This window comes from Astyanax mexicanus, chromosome 18 (assembly GCF_023375975.1).
Source record: "Astyanax mexicanus isolate ESR-SI-001 chromosome 18, AstMex3_surface, whole genome shotgun sequence".
Taxonomy (NCBI): domain Eukaryota; kingdom Metazoa; phylum Chordata; class Actinopteri; order Characiformes; family Acestrorhamphidae; genus Astyanax; species Astyanax mexicanus.
The window spans coordinates 39,336,348-39,350,911 of NC_064425.1; positions in this window are offsets into that span (position 1 = coordinate 39,336,348).

The following is a 14,564-nucleotide window of genomic DNA, read 5'->3' on the forward strand; positions in this document are numbered from 1 at the left end:
CTACATAAAAAGCCAATGAGGGGAGAATCAGCATTAGGGGTGTAACACTCTGACCAAACTCAGGAGTTACTTATGAAATCCAGAACCTAATTTAGTGGGAGAAAAGCTTGAGCAAGCAAATACTAGTACTAGTACTACTATCAGAGCTTGCAAAAGTAGGAAGTTTACTGTTTCCTAACAACATCAGCAACAACAAAGCAAAACCAAAAAATTAACATTAGATAAATGTTTTCTAATTACAAAAGATCATGAACCTTATGTTTCAAGTCCAGGGTTCCAGAAAAAAATGAATAAATAAAAAAAAATTAAAATCACCTTTCAAAAAAAAAAAAAAAAACACTCAAAAACAACTACAGTCCAAGACAACCACAGTCCCAAAAAAGACACAAAAAAATCAATAATAATCCAAGCAAAAGGAATATCCAAAAAAGGTTAAATGATAATTCAAGCAAAAAACTATATCCAAATATTAAATGTTTATCCAAGCAAAATAATGTCCAAAGAAAAGTTCAATGTTAAGTTAAGTAAAAATAATGTCCAAAAAAAATGTTCAATGATAACCCAAGCAAAAATAATGTCCAAAAATGAAATGATAATCCAAGCAAAAATAGTCAAAAAATTAAAAAATAGTCAAAGCAAAAACAAAAAAACAACAAAAAAAAAAACAAATTGTATCCAGAGCCCAACAAGTATCAAACAAAATCAAACAAACGAGGCAAAAGAAAACCAGAATAATCTCACCCAGCTCCTTGATCTATCTCCACCGGCTAGAGAACAATTATATTTCCAAGGACAAAGAGGTGACAAATAAAACCAAAGAGAGCCAAAAAATTGTTAGGGCTTAAAAGCAGCCATGCCTTCTCTGGCCTCCCTTCTCCCTGACCTTGACTCTCAAAAAAAATGGCTGCCCTACTTCCTGTTTCCTGTAGGCTTATATTCAAAATAAGAGTCACCTTTTTAAAAATATACTGAAAACAGCTTAAAATAGACAATAGGTAGAGGCCCAAAAACATATCTTATCTTCCTTATGAAAAGGAAACTAGGAATTCTACTTTCTGTGGAATAACCTAAATAACACTATCTGAAACAAATGATAGTATTAATCAAAAGTAGGTCTTACCACTCTGTGCCTCGAGGAATCGTTTATTTAATTCACAAGCAGCATGTCTTTAATGCTGCACCATCTTGGCTGAAGACGCCCGGAATAGAGCGGTGGCGCTGAATCCAGGTAAATTTGACCAAATATTAATGTACCTTAATAACATAAAGACAGCTCTGTGGAGTGCTGATTATTAGGAATACTGTCTAATGTGTGTGGTTAGTTTATTAGAACGGATGGTTATTGGATAAAATTTTAATAACCACTAACTTAGTGCCTAACGTCCCCCAATGAAGTAGTTGTCAATTTTAGGGTTCATAAATGTACAGCCATGAAATGACTGTATTATGTCATTTAGTCTTAATGATGTCAATTAATCAGGTCTGAGTAGTGCAAAATGTAAATAAACAAAAAAAGCTACATTTTTAATACTTTTGCTGTCACAATTATTCCACAGGTCTTGATGTATTTCGGAGAACATCCTTTGCCCAAGTTGCAGAATCCACTGACTTAGTGAGAAAAGAATGCAGCACGCTTATCCACTTATTTTGTTGAGTTTTATTTATTTCTGTTTGGAATTTTGAAATGTATGTTGTGAATTTAAAATCGAAAAAAAGAAAAAAAAAGAAAAAAGGAAACTGATTGATCATTCATTATTAAGTAAAATGTCTTGTTTTCTCTTGTGTACTTTTAGTTGCTCTTTAACCAAGCAAATATGTTTTATGCGATTGCTCGATTAATCAAATCGATTTTTCAGTGGAGTACTCGATTGTGCAATAGCCAAAACAAGCCAGATATATAAATATAGGAATGTAGATAACAGGCTCTATTGTAGGTTTTACTGGTTTATAGTTTTTAAAGTCATGCTGAAAGTTTCACATTTCAGTTCAGGGTAAATCTGTCTGATTGTATCTCCGTATTTGGTAAGGATTCTGACTGGAGCAGATGATGGGGTCATTCTGGAATCAGCTCTAGGGGAGAAAGAGACAACGTCAAGTCCATTTCCATGACTGTCAGGCAGGTCCTGTCAGGGTGATGTCCATGTGGAGGAAGACATGGGGGTCCTTTTTGACGGCTGAAGTGGCGTAGAAATGGCTGACGGAGAAGACAGAGAAGAGCTGGAAAAAAAGGGTGCATTATAATAGGAATGCAGGACTTTAAGTTAGTGTCTAGCATATGGTTGTGTTCAAAAAGAAAAAGATTCAACCCCAAAAACAGTAAAGTATTTTAGTAAGTTTAACATTTAATTTTTTATCTTGTTCACAAAAAAATCTGTTTGTGATTTCCCCATTTAAAAAAAAAAAAATTCAACCTCTTAGTCACATACAAATTTATGACATAGTACAGCTTGCTTTGGCAAAAATAACACTCTTCAGACGTAAAACATAGTTTGTCACAGGTTTCTTGCAGAGATCAACAGGTATCTTAGCCCATTCCTGCTGGGCAAAGGCCTCCAATGGCCGCTCCAGAATCTTCCAGACCTTCTTCTGCAACCAAGCAATGGTAGAATTGGAGGTATGCTTGGGATCGTTGTACTGTTGAAAGATTCAATTTCTCCCAAGCTTCAGCTCTGTCACTGACTGCATGACATTTCCACCAACTGAATTCATGCTACCTTCCACACGGTGGAGATTCCCTACGACTGATGTATGACTGATCCACCACCATGCTTCACAATACGCAAGGTTTTCGTTTCTGTACAAGCCTAGTTCTTCCCCCTCCAGACGCTGAGCAATAGGCCCAAAGAGTTAAAATCCCAAACCTGCCTTGCAAAACAGGCAGTGCAGCAGCTCCTAAATGTGGAAGCATCTGTATGATGTGCTCTTTTCACTAAGCAGTGATAAACATGTCTGATGGAAAGATTTATCCGGATATTTTTTTTTTTATGATGATAAGCCATAATGAAAACAAGCTGAAATGAAATAGGAGTCACAAGGCTATTTTTAAAATAAAAAAGTAGAAATATAAAGTCTTCAGAAAACAAATTTATCTAGTAAAATATAGATAACCAACATTTCTAGGTTACTTGACCCCACTGCTTTCAAATGATGGAAAACAATACACTAAATCTTCAACCTATCCTTTTACTGAAATTCACTTTTATTTTACTAAACATTTATATGATTGCATTTCACCAAAAATGAGAGGAAATCCTGCCATGTTCCTGTGTCTATTTTAGGGACTGTAAAGCCCTATCTGGACAGAATTAGTTTCTTAAGGGGTCCTTAAGGGGTATTTTTCTCTGTGATTTTATTCCTGTCCCTTATTCCCAGACGTCCTCTGAGAAAATTAATGTTTTTCGCTGAACTCTGTGGTCCCGTCCGTATGCACATCTCTGAATTTCGTTACCTCATGTTTAATAAAATAGCTATTTGTCCACTGTGCATTTTCACAGAGATTCACATAACCACAACATCGAGTGGAAATGGAGGAGCTACTGAACTTGATGTCATGTGAGTGAGAAAGCCAAAAAAACTCCTTGGTCCTCCTGTTTTTTCAATTACAGTCAAGATACAATAGTTTTATCACTGAGTATAAGTGTGAAATATTTTTACAGACATCCCCCTAAAAAACTAATCCTGTCCAGATAGGGCTTTAATATAAATACAAGACAAAACAATGAATAATGACCACATAATGTGAAACAAATGGTACAACACAAAAGAAATGTACATATATATTTTACTCACATATATATGTTTGACATCACAAGGTAACATGTCGTGAACGTTAAACAGATATATTTATTACTCATTTTGTCTGGTTTACTGAAGTAGTTTAGTAAAAGTGCTTCAGCGGTCTAAAGCGCTGCCACTGTGATCGGGAGATCGCTGATTCGAATCCCTGTCATGCAGCTTGTCATCTGCTGCTGGAGCCCTGAGAGAGCAGCACAATTGGCCTTACTCTCTCTGGGTGGGTAGATGGCGCTTTTTTCCCACATCACTCCTAAAGGTGATGTTGATCAACACTTGGCATCTGTGAGCTGATGTATCAGAACCGAGTCGCTGTGCTTTCCTCCGATGTGCGCTGTGATGCTACTCGAAAGGTAAAAGTTGGGAAAGTAAAGATGGTGGTTCCAGTTTGTTGTTTATCATTGCTTGAACTGAACTCAAGAGTTCCAATCATGTACACAGTGCAGCATCACTATCGTGACCACCCCCAGCCCCCCTCCCCCCCCCCCCGGGACGCTGTCAGGACCCACTAGAGGGTCACAACCCCCAGGTTAAGAACCCCTGCTCTAGCCTAAGGCTTCACCAATTTGTTCCAGTAGGAGAGCAGAGCTGGAGGCCAGGCGGAGTGTAATAACAGGGTCTGCAGTGACTGTGGCTCTTAGAGCTTGCTGAAAGCACTGCACAATCACTGCTGTCCTATTTAGCTGCCACCAGACACAAAAATCTGGGAGGCAAAGGACTGTAAGTTTGCCATCCCTGCTCGGTTGCCATGGCAACTCCGGAGCAGTCTCTGGATAGAAGGAGGCTGTTTCCAATCATTTTATTTTTCTCTCTCTCTCTCTCTTTTCTCCAGCATGAATGTGTGTGTATATGTGTGTAAGTGTTTGTGTGGTCGGCGGCCTTGGCCGAGCCAACTCTGAATCTTCAAAACCTAAAAAAAAATAACATGAGTTTTCTTTATGACCATGTAGAGTTCTCAACCCTGGTCAGGTCTGGAGGACCCCATCTTTATATAAACGTATTGTACAGGGGTTGGACAATAATTTTAGTGTGGGATTTTAGGTTTCATGGCTAAATTGGAGCAGCCTGGTGGCCAATCTTCATTAATTCTACATTGCATCAGTAAGAGCAGAGTGTGAAGGTTCAATTAGCAGGGTTAGAGCACAGTTTTGCTCAAAATATTGCAATGCACACAACATTTTGGGTGACATACCAGAATTCAGAAGAGGACAAATTGTTGGTGCACGTCTTGCTGGTGCATCTGTGACCAAGACAGCAAGTCTTTGTGATGTATCAAGAGCCACGGTATCCAGGGTAATGTCAACATATCACCAAGAAGGACAAACCACATCCAACAGGATTAACTGTGGACGCTGTAAGAGGAAGCTGTCTGAAAGGGATGTTCGGGTGCTAACCCGGATTGTATCCAAAAAACATAAAACCACGGCTGATCAAATCACACAGAATTCAATGTGCACCTCAACCAGAACTGTCCGTCACCACAATAAATTATTGTGATCTAAAACCAGGTGTTTCAGTTTCATTGTCCAACCCTTGTATATACATTCATGCGATCTTCACATATGAAATATATGACTACAGGGGTGTGAAAAAGTATTTGCCCCTACATGATTTCTTCTTTCTTTCTTATTTTTTGCATGTTAGTCACTCTTAAATGTTTCAGATTATTAAACAAATTTAAATATTAGTCAAAGACTAAAAACAAGTAAACACAAAATGCAGCTTTTAATAAAGGCTTTTATTATTAAGGGAGAAAAAATGTCCAAACCAAACATGGCCCTGTGTGAAATAATGTTTGCCCCTACACCTAATAACTGGTTTTGCCACTCTTATAATGCAGCAACAACTGCAATCAAGCGCTTGCGTTAACTTGTAATGAGTCTCTCTTTATTTCATTATTGTTGTAATTCCACCACGTTAAAGGGTTTTCCAGAATGAACCGCCTTTTTAAGGTCATGCCACGGCATCTCAGTAGGATTCAGGTCAGGACTTTGACTAGGCCACTCCAAAATCTTCATTTTTTTTCTTCAACCATTCAGAGGTGGACTTGCTGGTGTGTTTTGGATCATAGACCACTGAAGTCATGCGTCATTCTGTAGTCCTCATACGGCTTCCGTGTCTAAGCGTTTTTTCCCAATGAGGAAAATGAATGGGCTTTTCAAAAACACGTCTCTGTCACATTCTGTGGTAAATAAATCTGTTCAGACCCCTGTACGTTTTATTCTGTGTACATTTTACTCCTGAACATCACTGGATCCTCTGAATCATGAGATCGTTTAAGGGTTGTAATGAGAAAATGCTAACTTAAAGCTAATGCTACAGCGGAGTGAACTGACCTCCTGGCGCCGCTGCAGAGATTAGCAGGGGACTGTTTTCGGCGTAACACCAGAGAACTCCGGCTGTAAGTTAGGAGCATTTTACACACAGCTGATCCAACTAAGGAACTAACTGCCCTCACTGATGAGAGCTGAGAGTGATACAGCATAAAATAACTAAAACAGGTCAGTGATACTCCAGAACCAGCTGTAACACGTTTTAACATTTACCCTCTTTATTATGCAGTGAAATAAATGGGTGTTTCTGGTTTGTTGTCTCCTCAGTGAGGGCAGGTAGTTAGTTAATTAGTTGATTAGTTAGTTGTTAGTTGATTATTTGGGTCAGGTGTTGTAATTAGTATAAACTAATGACCGTAATTAAATACTAAACCCTTCGGGGGAGCACTGCTGAAATGATAGACATTACTGAAAGAGTTTTCACCTGTTTAAATGCTTTAATGATCCTCTGTGAAGCAGAATAATCCAAAACGTGATCTGACCGGAGTTCACTAGTGTTGTGCATAATCCAGGCTGAATCATTTTCCAGCCGCGGTGCTGTGACGTCAGTTAAGCATTAGCTTAAAGTTAGCATTTTTCTAATTACTTCCCTTAAACGATCTCGAAATTCAGAGGATCCAGTGATATTTAGGAGGTAAATGTACACTGAATAAAATGTACAGGGTTCTAAGCAGTAGTGACTGCCCCTTGGTCCGGCACCGCGTAGGCCTCTGGCCACTTCGTGAAATAGTCCATCGCCACCAGAACAAAGCGATTTCCAGAGTCCGTCACCGGAAAGGGGCCCAGCACGTCCACGGCCACCCGCTCCATCAGGCTGCCGCACTGGTAAGGGTGAAGTGGGGCGCGGGGCGCCCTCGAGGGGCCCTTCTTGGCAGCACACACGTCACAGCAGTGCACGAAGAGTTCTACAGGCCAATAGAAGCGTTGCCTCAGGCGCTTCAGAGTCTTGGTGACACCAAAGTGCCCAGCCCCAGGTGACCCATGAACTCCCCGTAGGATCGATCCCCTAAGCGCCCGCGGCACCACCACCTGAAAAACGCGCCGCCCGTTTGCCGGATCCTCCCAGGTATGGCACAGCACGCCGTCGGACAAACTAAAACTAGCCCAGTTGGAGCGCAACGCCTTAGCAATCGGGCCCAGCGGCACCACCTCCTCCCACGACGGTGTGACGTTCGCGCTGAGCGCGTGTACTGCCCAGGACAATTCGCGATCGGCGCGGCAATAGTTGCGTTCCGCCTTGTCCAGGCGGCGGCTATAGTATGCTATTACGCACTCAGAGCCGTCCTGAACCTGCGACAGGACTGCTCCGAGGCCGTGGTCGCTCGCATCAGTATCCACAATGAAACTCTCAGACACCTTCGGATACGCTAGAATCGGAGCATTGCACAGGCGGCTTTTTAGCTTCTCGAATGCCCGCTCCGCCTCGTCAGACCAGCGGAATTTCACACTAGGCTTAGTCAGAGCATGAAGCGGCGCTGCCACGTCCGCGAACCCCTTAATAAACCACCTGTAATACGAGGCGAGCCCCACGAAGCTGCGAACCATTTTTGCGTCTCGCGGTGTGGGCCAGTCACGGACCGCCTCCGTCTTTTTGGGATCGGTTTCCACGCCAGCACCGCTCACTACGTGGCCCAGGAAGCTCACGCGCTGCCTTAGCAGATTACACTTTGCCGGATTGAGCTTCAGGTTAGCCGCCTGAATCGCGCCGAGCACCATTTCAAGGTGAGACAGTGCGGAGTCGAAGTCGGTTCCGTGCGCCAAGACATCATCCCAATAAACGACGCAGCACGACCGCAGAACCCCGCATAAAACACGCTCCATAAGACGCTCAAAAGTAGCCGGCGAGTTACACAATCCGAACGGAAGCACCGTGAAATGCCATAGGGCTGAGCCGAGCGAGAAAGCGGTTTTCTCCCTATCCCCCGCCGCGAGGGGCACCTGCCAATATCCGCTCCTCAGGTCTAACGAGCTGAACCAGGCTGAGATAGACAGCTGGTCCAGCGTATCGTCGATCCTGGGGAGCGGGTAGGAGTCAAGCTTCGTGACAGCGTTAAGTCGCCGATAATCCACGCAAAAGTGCCAATTTCCATCCTTCTTTTTCGCAAGGACCATGGGCTGCTCGAAGGCTAATGCCCGTACTCGCCATCTCGCGGACTAACTGCTCCGCCGCTACGCGCTTTGCTAACGCCAGACGGTGCGGCCTCAGCCTGATGGGCTGGGCGTCACCCGTGTTTATCGAATGAACCGCAAGGCTAGTTTTAGTACACTCGCACTCAGACACAGCGAAACTCGTGCGAAAACGGCCGATCAGTTCGCGCAAACGGAGTTGTTGGGGACCAGATAAACCCACACAACTGTGCTCCAGCATCTCCTCTATCGGATCTACACTCAACCCCGCATCCAGTGGACCCTCTACCGTATCACGCACCGAATCACACACATTCCCTCCCACCAGTTCACTTACCCCTAACTCGCCGCATATCTCTATGGGGAGTCCAGTCACCAGAACCGAGCCCCGTGCACAGTCAATGATAGCTCCGACGCGTGAGAGCAGGTCCTTGCCCAGAATGCACGGGTCGTTGATGCGTCCTACCCAGAACTGTTGTTGAAAGGGCCCCTTGCCGACATCAATCGTCAACTCCGTTAATCCTAGGAGACCTATAGGCTCCCCGGTGACTGAAGAGAGAGCGATGCCCTGGCTGTTGTCAGTCACGAACTCGCCCGCTACCTCCGTCGCGAGCTCGGGCCGTATCAGTGAGACTGACGAGCCCGTGTCCACCAGCGCGTTCACCGTCACTCCATTCAATGTGCATCTCAGGAAGTAGCCGCTGAGTCCGGCAGTTCCGGAAGCAGATCCCGAGGGTAAGCATAGCGTTCCTGGGGCCACCGTAACCCTCACTGGGTGCTCCCGGCTCCGTTTCCCGGCCGGCTGCAGTGCGCTCGCTTGTGGCCACGCCCCCCGCAGTGCCAGCACTCCAGTTGGGCATCAGACCGGCTCCGACCCCACCTCTGCGAATCACAGGCAACCCGCGACGCCCCCCACGGTCCAGGATGGCTTGAGAGGATGAGTTCAGACCGCTCCGCCACCTCCACCGCGGACTCCAGGGTCTGCGGGTCGGCCAGCCTCACGTGTTTGCTCAGCTCGCTCGGCTCGAGGGCGCACAGAAAGTGATCCAACGCGAGCCTCCTCTGGGCCACTCGCGGAAACGTTGGGTAAGCTTGGCGGGTAAGCAGGGCCATCTCCGATGCCAGCACGCCCAGTGTCTCTCCCTGCTGCCGGCGTCTGTCCGCCACTAGCATTTTGGTGGCCGCCTCCGACGGTTGGCGGCTGAAACGTGTTCTCAGCGCCCGCGTCAGTTCAGGCAGCTCGCAGCGGCACTCGGCGGGGAGCTCGATCAGTACCCTCAGCGCGTCGCCCGGCAGCGCCAGGCAGAGGTTGGCTGCCGTCTCGGCGTCCGTCCAGCCCGCACCGCCCGCCACGATCTCAAGCTGAGCTTCAAAGGCTGTCCAGTCAGCGCTGCCGTCGTAGGGGGCAAGGCGGGATTGAGCCGTCAAGCCCGCCATCCCGGAGGCTTGCGCCGCCATCATCGCACCGTCCGTTCCGCGAGTCGGCGCCGCTGTCATCGCGCCATCCGCTCCGTGAGCCAGCGCCGCCGTCCTCGCGCCATCCGCTCTGGGAGCCAGCGCCGCCGTGCTCGCGTCGTTCTCTCCCCGGCCACGACCTCCGAACAGCCCGCTGGCGCTGTCAGGTCCGAGTCCACTCCGCTGGAGAACCTTGCCTCGAGTCCGTTGGTCCGCTGTCTTCCTCCTGAGCCGTTCGATTTCCCCTGCCAGCAGCTCAATATCTTCCAGCAGGGTCACTTCTGACACCAAATGTGGCGTGGAAGAGGAAGGAAGACCCGTGAGACTCATGCTGAATGCTCAATAGCTCCTTTATTAAACAGGCTTGCCACTCACTTACAGTCTTTAACAAGACTAGGAGAGCTAAAACCATTCTATCTATAGGCTACCAACAGAGCCAAGTGACTAAACTCACTATCCACCTACTTTACGGTGAGTGCCCTAACCAGCACCCATCTGCATGGCCCCTCCCCATACCCTAGGTTACGGGGGAGGTACCAATTATGTAGGCTGGAGCAACACAGCAAAACAAAACACAAGAGGCCCCACACACAGAAGAATAGAAACATGCCTACAGGCAGCCACACACACAACCCAGAGCCGCCACAATATTTATTTACTACAGAATGTGAAAGAGGCCAGTTTTTGAAAAGCCCATTCAAACTCTGTATTGACTTGAACCACTTAGACACGGAACCCCAAAGGGACCCCAAATATGGGCATAAACAACATGGCGCCGACTACAAAATGACGACACGACTTCAGTGGTCTATGTCGATGGAGGAATGTTATAGACAAGCACTTATATAACTTCAGAATTTAACACACTATCTATCAGACCTCACTCCCATAATTCAACTGGCCTTATCGTGAACACACTGACCAGTGCTTAATCAACCTCACTCACAAGATAACACCTCACAGCTCACATTTGATTTATAAGCCTGATAAAGTAACACTTTATGATGATCAATTTATTTACTACTATTCTACCTTTCATATATATTTTTATCATGTCATGTACAGCCCATCATTCCGAGTAGTAGGTGGTCTGTACTGCTTAATTAAGCCAGGTAAAAGACCAGGATGTTGCTTTTAGGAATGAGGATGATTGACCACAGATGAAAAGTACCTAAAAATAAAGACTCTGAAATGTTTAAATGTGTCAGATTTGCAAAAACCAAAGAAATAAGGAAGAGGCAATATTCTGATGATCTAATTTCACCTGCTGTGGATCCCAGAGCTAATCAATTAGCCAGTTGTGTTATCGTTAGAAAATGCCATTAGCACGAGGAGTCCTGAAGCTCTAAACGGTAGCGAGCAAATGATATGGTGTCAGGCGTTTCACCAAATGAAAGTAGGGTTCATTATCTCTGCAGAAGCTCTGAGGAAACAGAACAGAAAGCGTTTCTGTTTCCCGCTAATAGCAGCTAGCGCACACACAGAAATAAAAGTGTAAAACTGAGCACAGAACACACAGGCGTCTAAATGAAGTTGTTTCGTGGCTTTTATGCTTTGCTACAGCTTCCTCCAGGGCTCTGCAGTGTCCGGGCCCATTTCTGCAGTTCCTAAGCTAACATTACAGGAAGCCTAACATAATGTGTAATGTAGCAAAGTTAGCAATTAGGCTACATTTGTCCCCTGGGTGGCCCAGCGCACAGCGAACACATCCCGCTTATTTATTTTTTAATCTATTTGAGTGTCCCTCCAAGCCAAACAACTGTGGGCCGCTTGTTAGTAGTTTAAGGGAGCTACTCTGCTAATGAAGGGAAGGCCTGCAGAAGCGAACCCGAGCAAATGAAGATGCTAACATTATCGCTGCATCTCTTTATAGTGTTTTTTGCTTTGTAGTTTTTCCATGACAGCTATTAGAAGCTCTAGTGAAATAAACAGAGCTGGCAGGCCAGCGCAAATTCTGTTGACAGCATCAACAAAATGTAGTCATGGTCTTCAGATGAATTTGGGTCAGTCTGCTGCATTGAAATTAGGTTATGTGAGCATATGAAGGAGTGTTGCTTAGGATGACATTCACATAGCTATCCATACAGTGAAAAAAAAAACTTGTTTTATGTTTTTTCTTCATTTAAAAAAACATTACTTCAGACAGTAAAAAATAAGCTGTTTCATTTAAAATATTGACTTCCTCAATATTATAAGTTGAATATGATTAAGAATTTGCATACAGTTGAGTCATAATGTTCAAAATAGCTTAATATTAAGCAGGGCTGTCAATGTTAAAGCGTTAACGCACACAGTTAATTCGGAATCAGTGATCATTTTTTATGCAATTAATTACGCCACCAAGTTTGACCCTAACCTCCACCGTAATCTGAGACTCCCATGATGCCACTCTTCAGGGAAGACGCAAAAATGAGAAAAAACTTGCAATTTGTCACCTTAACCCTTTCTCATAATAGGATTCACCTGTGTATGTAGGTCAAAACTTTCCAAACCAACCAAACGTACAGATGCTGGAGCATCTGTGACATACACAGCAAGTCTTTGTGATGTATCAAGAGCCACGGTATCCAGGGTAATGTCAGCATACCACCAAAAAGGACTAACCACATCCAACAGGATTAACTGTGGACGCTGTCAGAGGAAGCTGTCTGAAAGGGATGTTCGGGTGCTAACCCGGATTGTATCCAAAAAACATAAAACCACGGCTGATCAAATCACGGCAGAATTCAATATGCACCTCAACTCTCCTGTTTCCACCAGAACTGTCCGTCACCACAATAAATTATTGTGGTCTAAAACCAGGTGTTTCAGTTTCATTGTCCAACCCCTGTAACTGTTTCACACATAAATTCAGTCTGAGCCCAACTGCATAGTCGGGTTTCATAAAGTTCAGACCCATATTTCCTACTATTGCTCAGAGGCCACGAGGGAGAGGAAGTGATGCTATAAGAGAAACGTGTGAAACGAGCGTGAGGAAGAGAAGTGTTTCGAAAATCCTCACAGTGGAAGCGGCACCTCAGTCTCTGGGGAAGAGGGTTGCTCATATATACAAAGGGTTTGCAACCTATTTTCCTCATCAGGTTTAATAATATGATCATCATTTATGGTGTAATCACTAGTGATTAACTTCCTTAGATGTCTAGTTTTCTGAAAGCAGTTCAAACAAGAGTGGATTTGTGGTCATAAATAAACCATTAATGAAGGGCTAGTGGTTGACAAAAACAAACTGTGCCCCAATAAGTGATCTACAGTCTCTAATGGGCATTTTGGCACTTCTTAGGAGTGTAATAGCACACAGCAGTGTTGGCGAGGCACATAGTTAGTGAGCTGTGCTAGCTAATGCTAGCAGGAATAGACAAAAAAGATAAAGAAAAGATAGCGACAGGCAGACATACAGTTACAGAGGAAAGATAGCTAATTGTTCTGTCCTCCTTATACTCCGTGTATAATTTGACAGGCAGTTAACTCATTTCCCATTTACCACACAGAGGAAGTAGTTTACTTGTTTAATGTAGCAAGTTGAGAAAAGGTAAAACTGAAACAAGACAAACACAAAATGTGCTACAATTAGAGGATATCTAAATCACAAATGACTAGAATGAGTTTTGTATTACATTTCTTACTTCTCTATGGTATATCACTAACATCAAAGTCTACAGAGATTAAAGATGCAAACTAACACCTAGCATACAAAATACTACCTTGTACCAGGTAAAAAACATGTCAGAAACATTAACATACCAACGATGCTTGAAAAGAGCTTGAGCAGATGGTAGATGGAACAGGATTATTCGGCAGGTACAACCATGCTTGCTTCACTGTACTCACTAACAGGCTACTAGTGATGATGTCATTAAAACTAGACAAACTAAAATAAATTACCAAAAAAGTCCACTAGGGGGCAGCAAAGCGCATTAAATCAAATCGCCACTGTAGGCAGCACACTCCCCGCCTGGCATCTCTGGATGCCACGTTTTGCCGTTCTTACGTAGCCACATTTAGTCATTAGAAGACAGAAGCTGTACAATCTCAGTAACTGGTCTGAAGAGTAACTTGACATGTCCATCCTCGACAACTTTCACTTCCACTTTACGGATTTTTCCATCCTTGCTTGGAAACACTTGGGTGACTCGTCCCATTGGCCATTCATTGCGCTTTGCTTGATTGTCCCGTATAAGTACAATAGCACCTGGCATGATGTCTGGTTTGTCAGAAAGCCATTTTCTTCGCACTTGAAGAGTAGACAGATATTGTTTTCTCCATCTGTCCCAAAATGTACTGGCCAGGCTCTGAACCTGCTTCCACTGACGTCTATAAAGGTGTTCACAGTCAAACTCCCCAGGTGGGATTGGGCAAGATCCAACCTTTTGAGTCAGTAATGTAGCAGGTGTAAGAATCTGTGGGTCTTCAGGGTCATTTGAGACAGGAACCAGAGGTCTTGAATTTACAATAGCCATTACCTCTGCCATTAGCGTAGTAAGCACCTCGTGAGTGAGTCTGGAGGAATCCAGTTGTAGGAACATTGAATCCAGGATTCGCCAGGCAACTCCGATCATCCTCTCACATACTCCACCCATGTGTGATGCATGGGGAGGATTGAAGATCCAAGAGCAGCCCTGCTCGGAAAGAAAGCACTCTGCCTCTTGGCTTCTGAGATTAGATGGAATGTCCAACTCATGACATGCTCCGACAAAGTTTGTTCCTCGGTCAGACCTTATTGTCTTGAGTGGTCCGCGCACTGCAATGAATCTCCTCAAAGCATTTATAAAGCTCGAAGAATCCATGGACTCTATGACTTCTATATGGATTGCTCGTATACTCAAACACGTGAATAGAACCGCCCACCTTTTGCTGTTA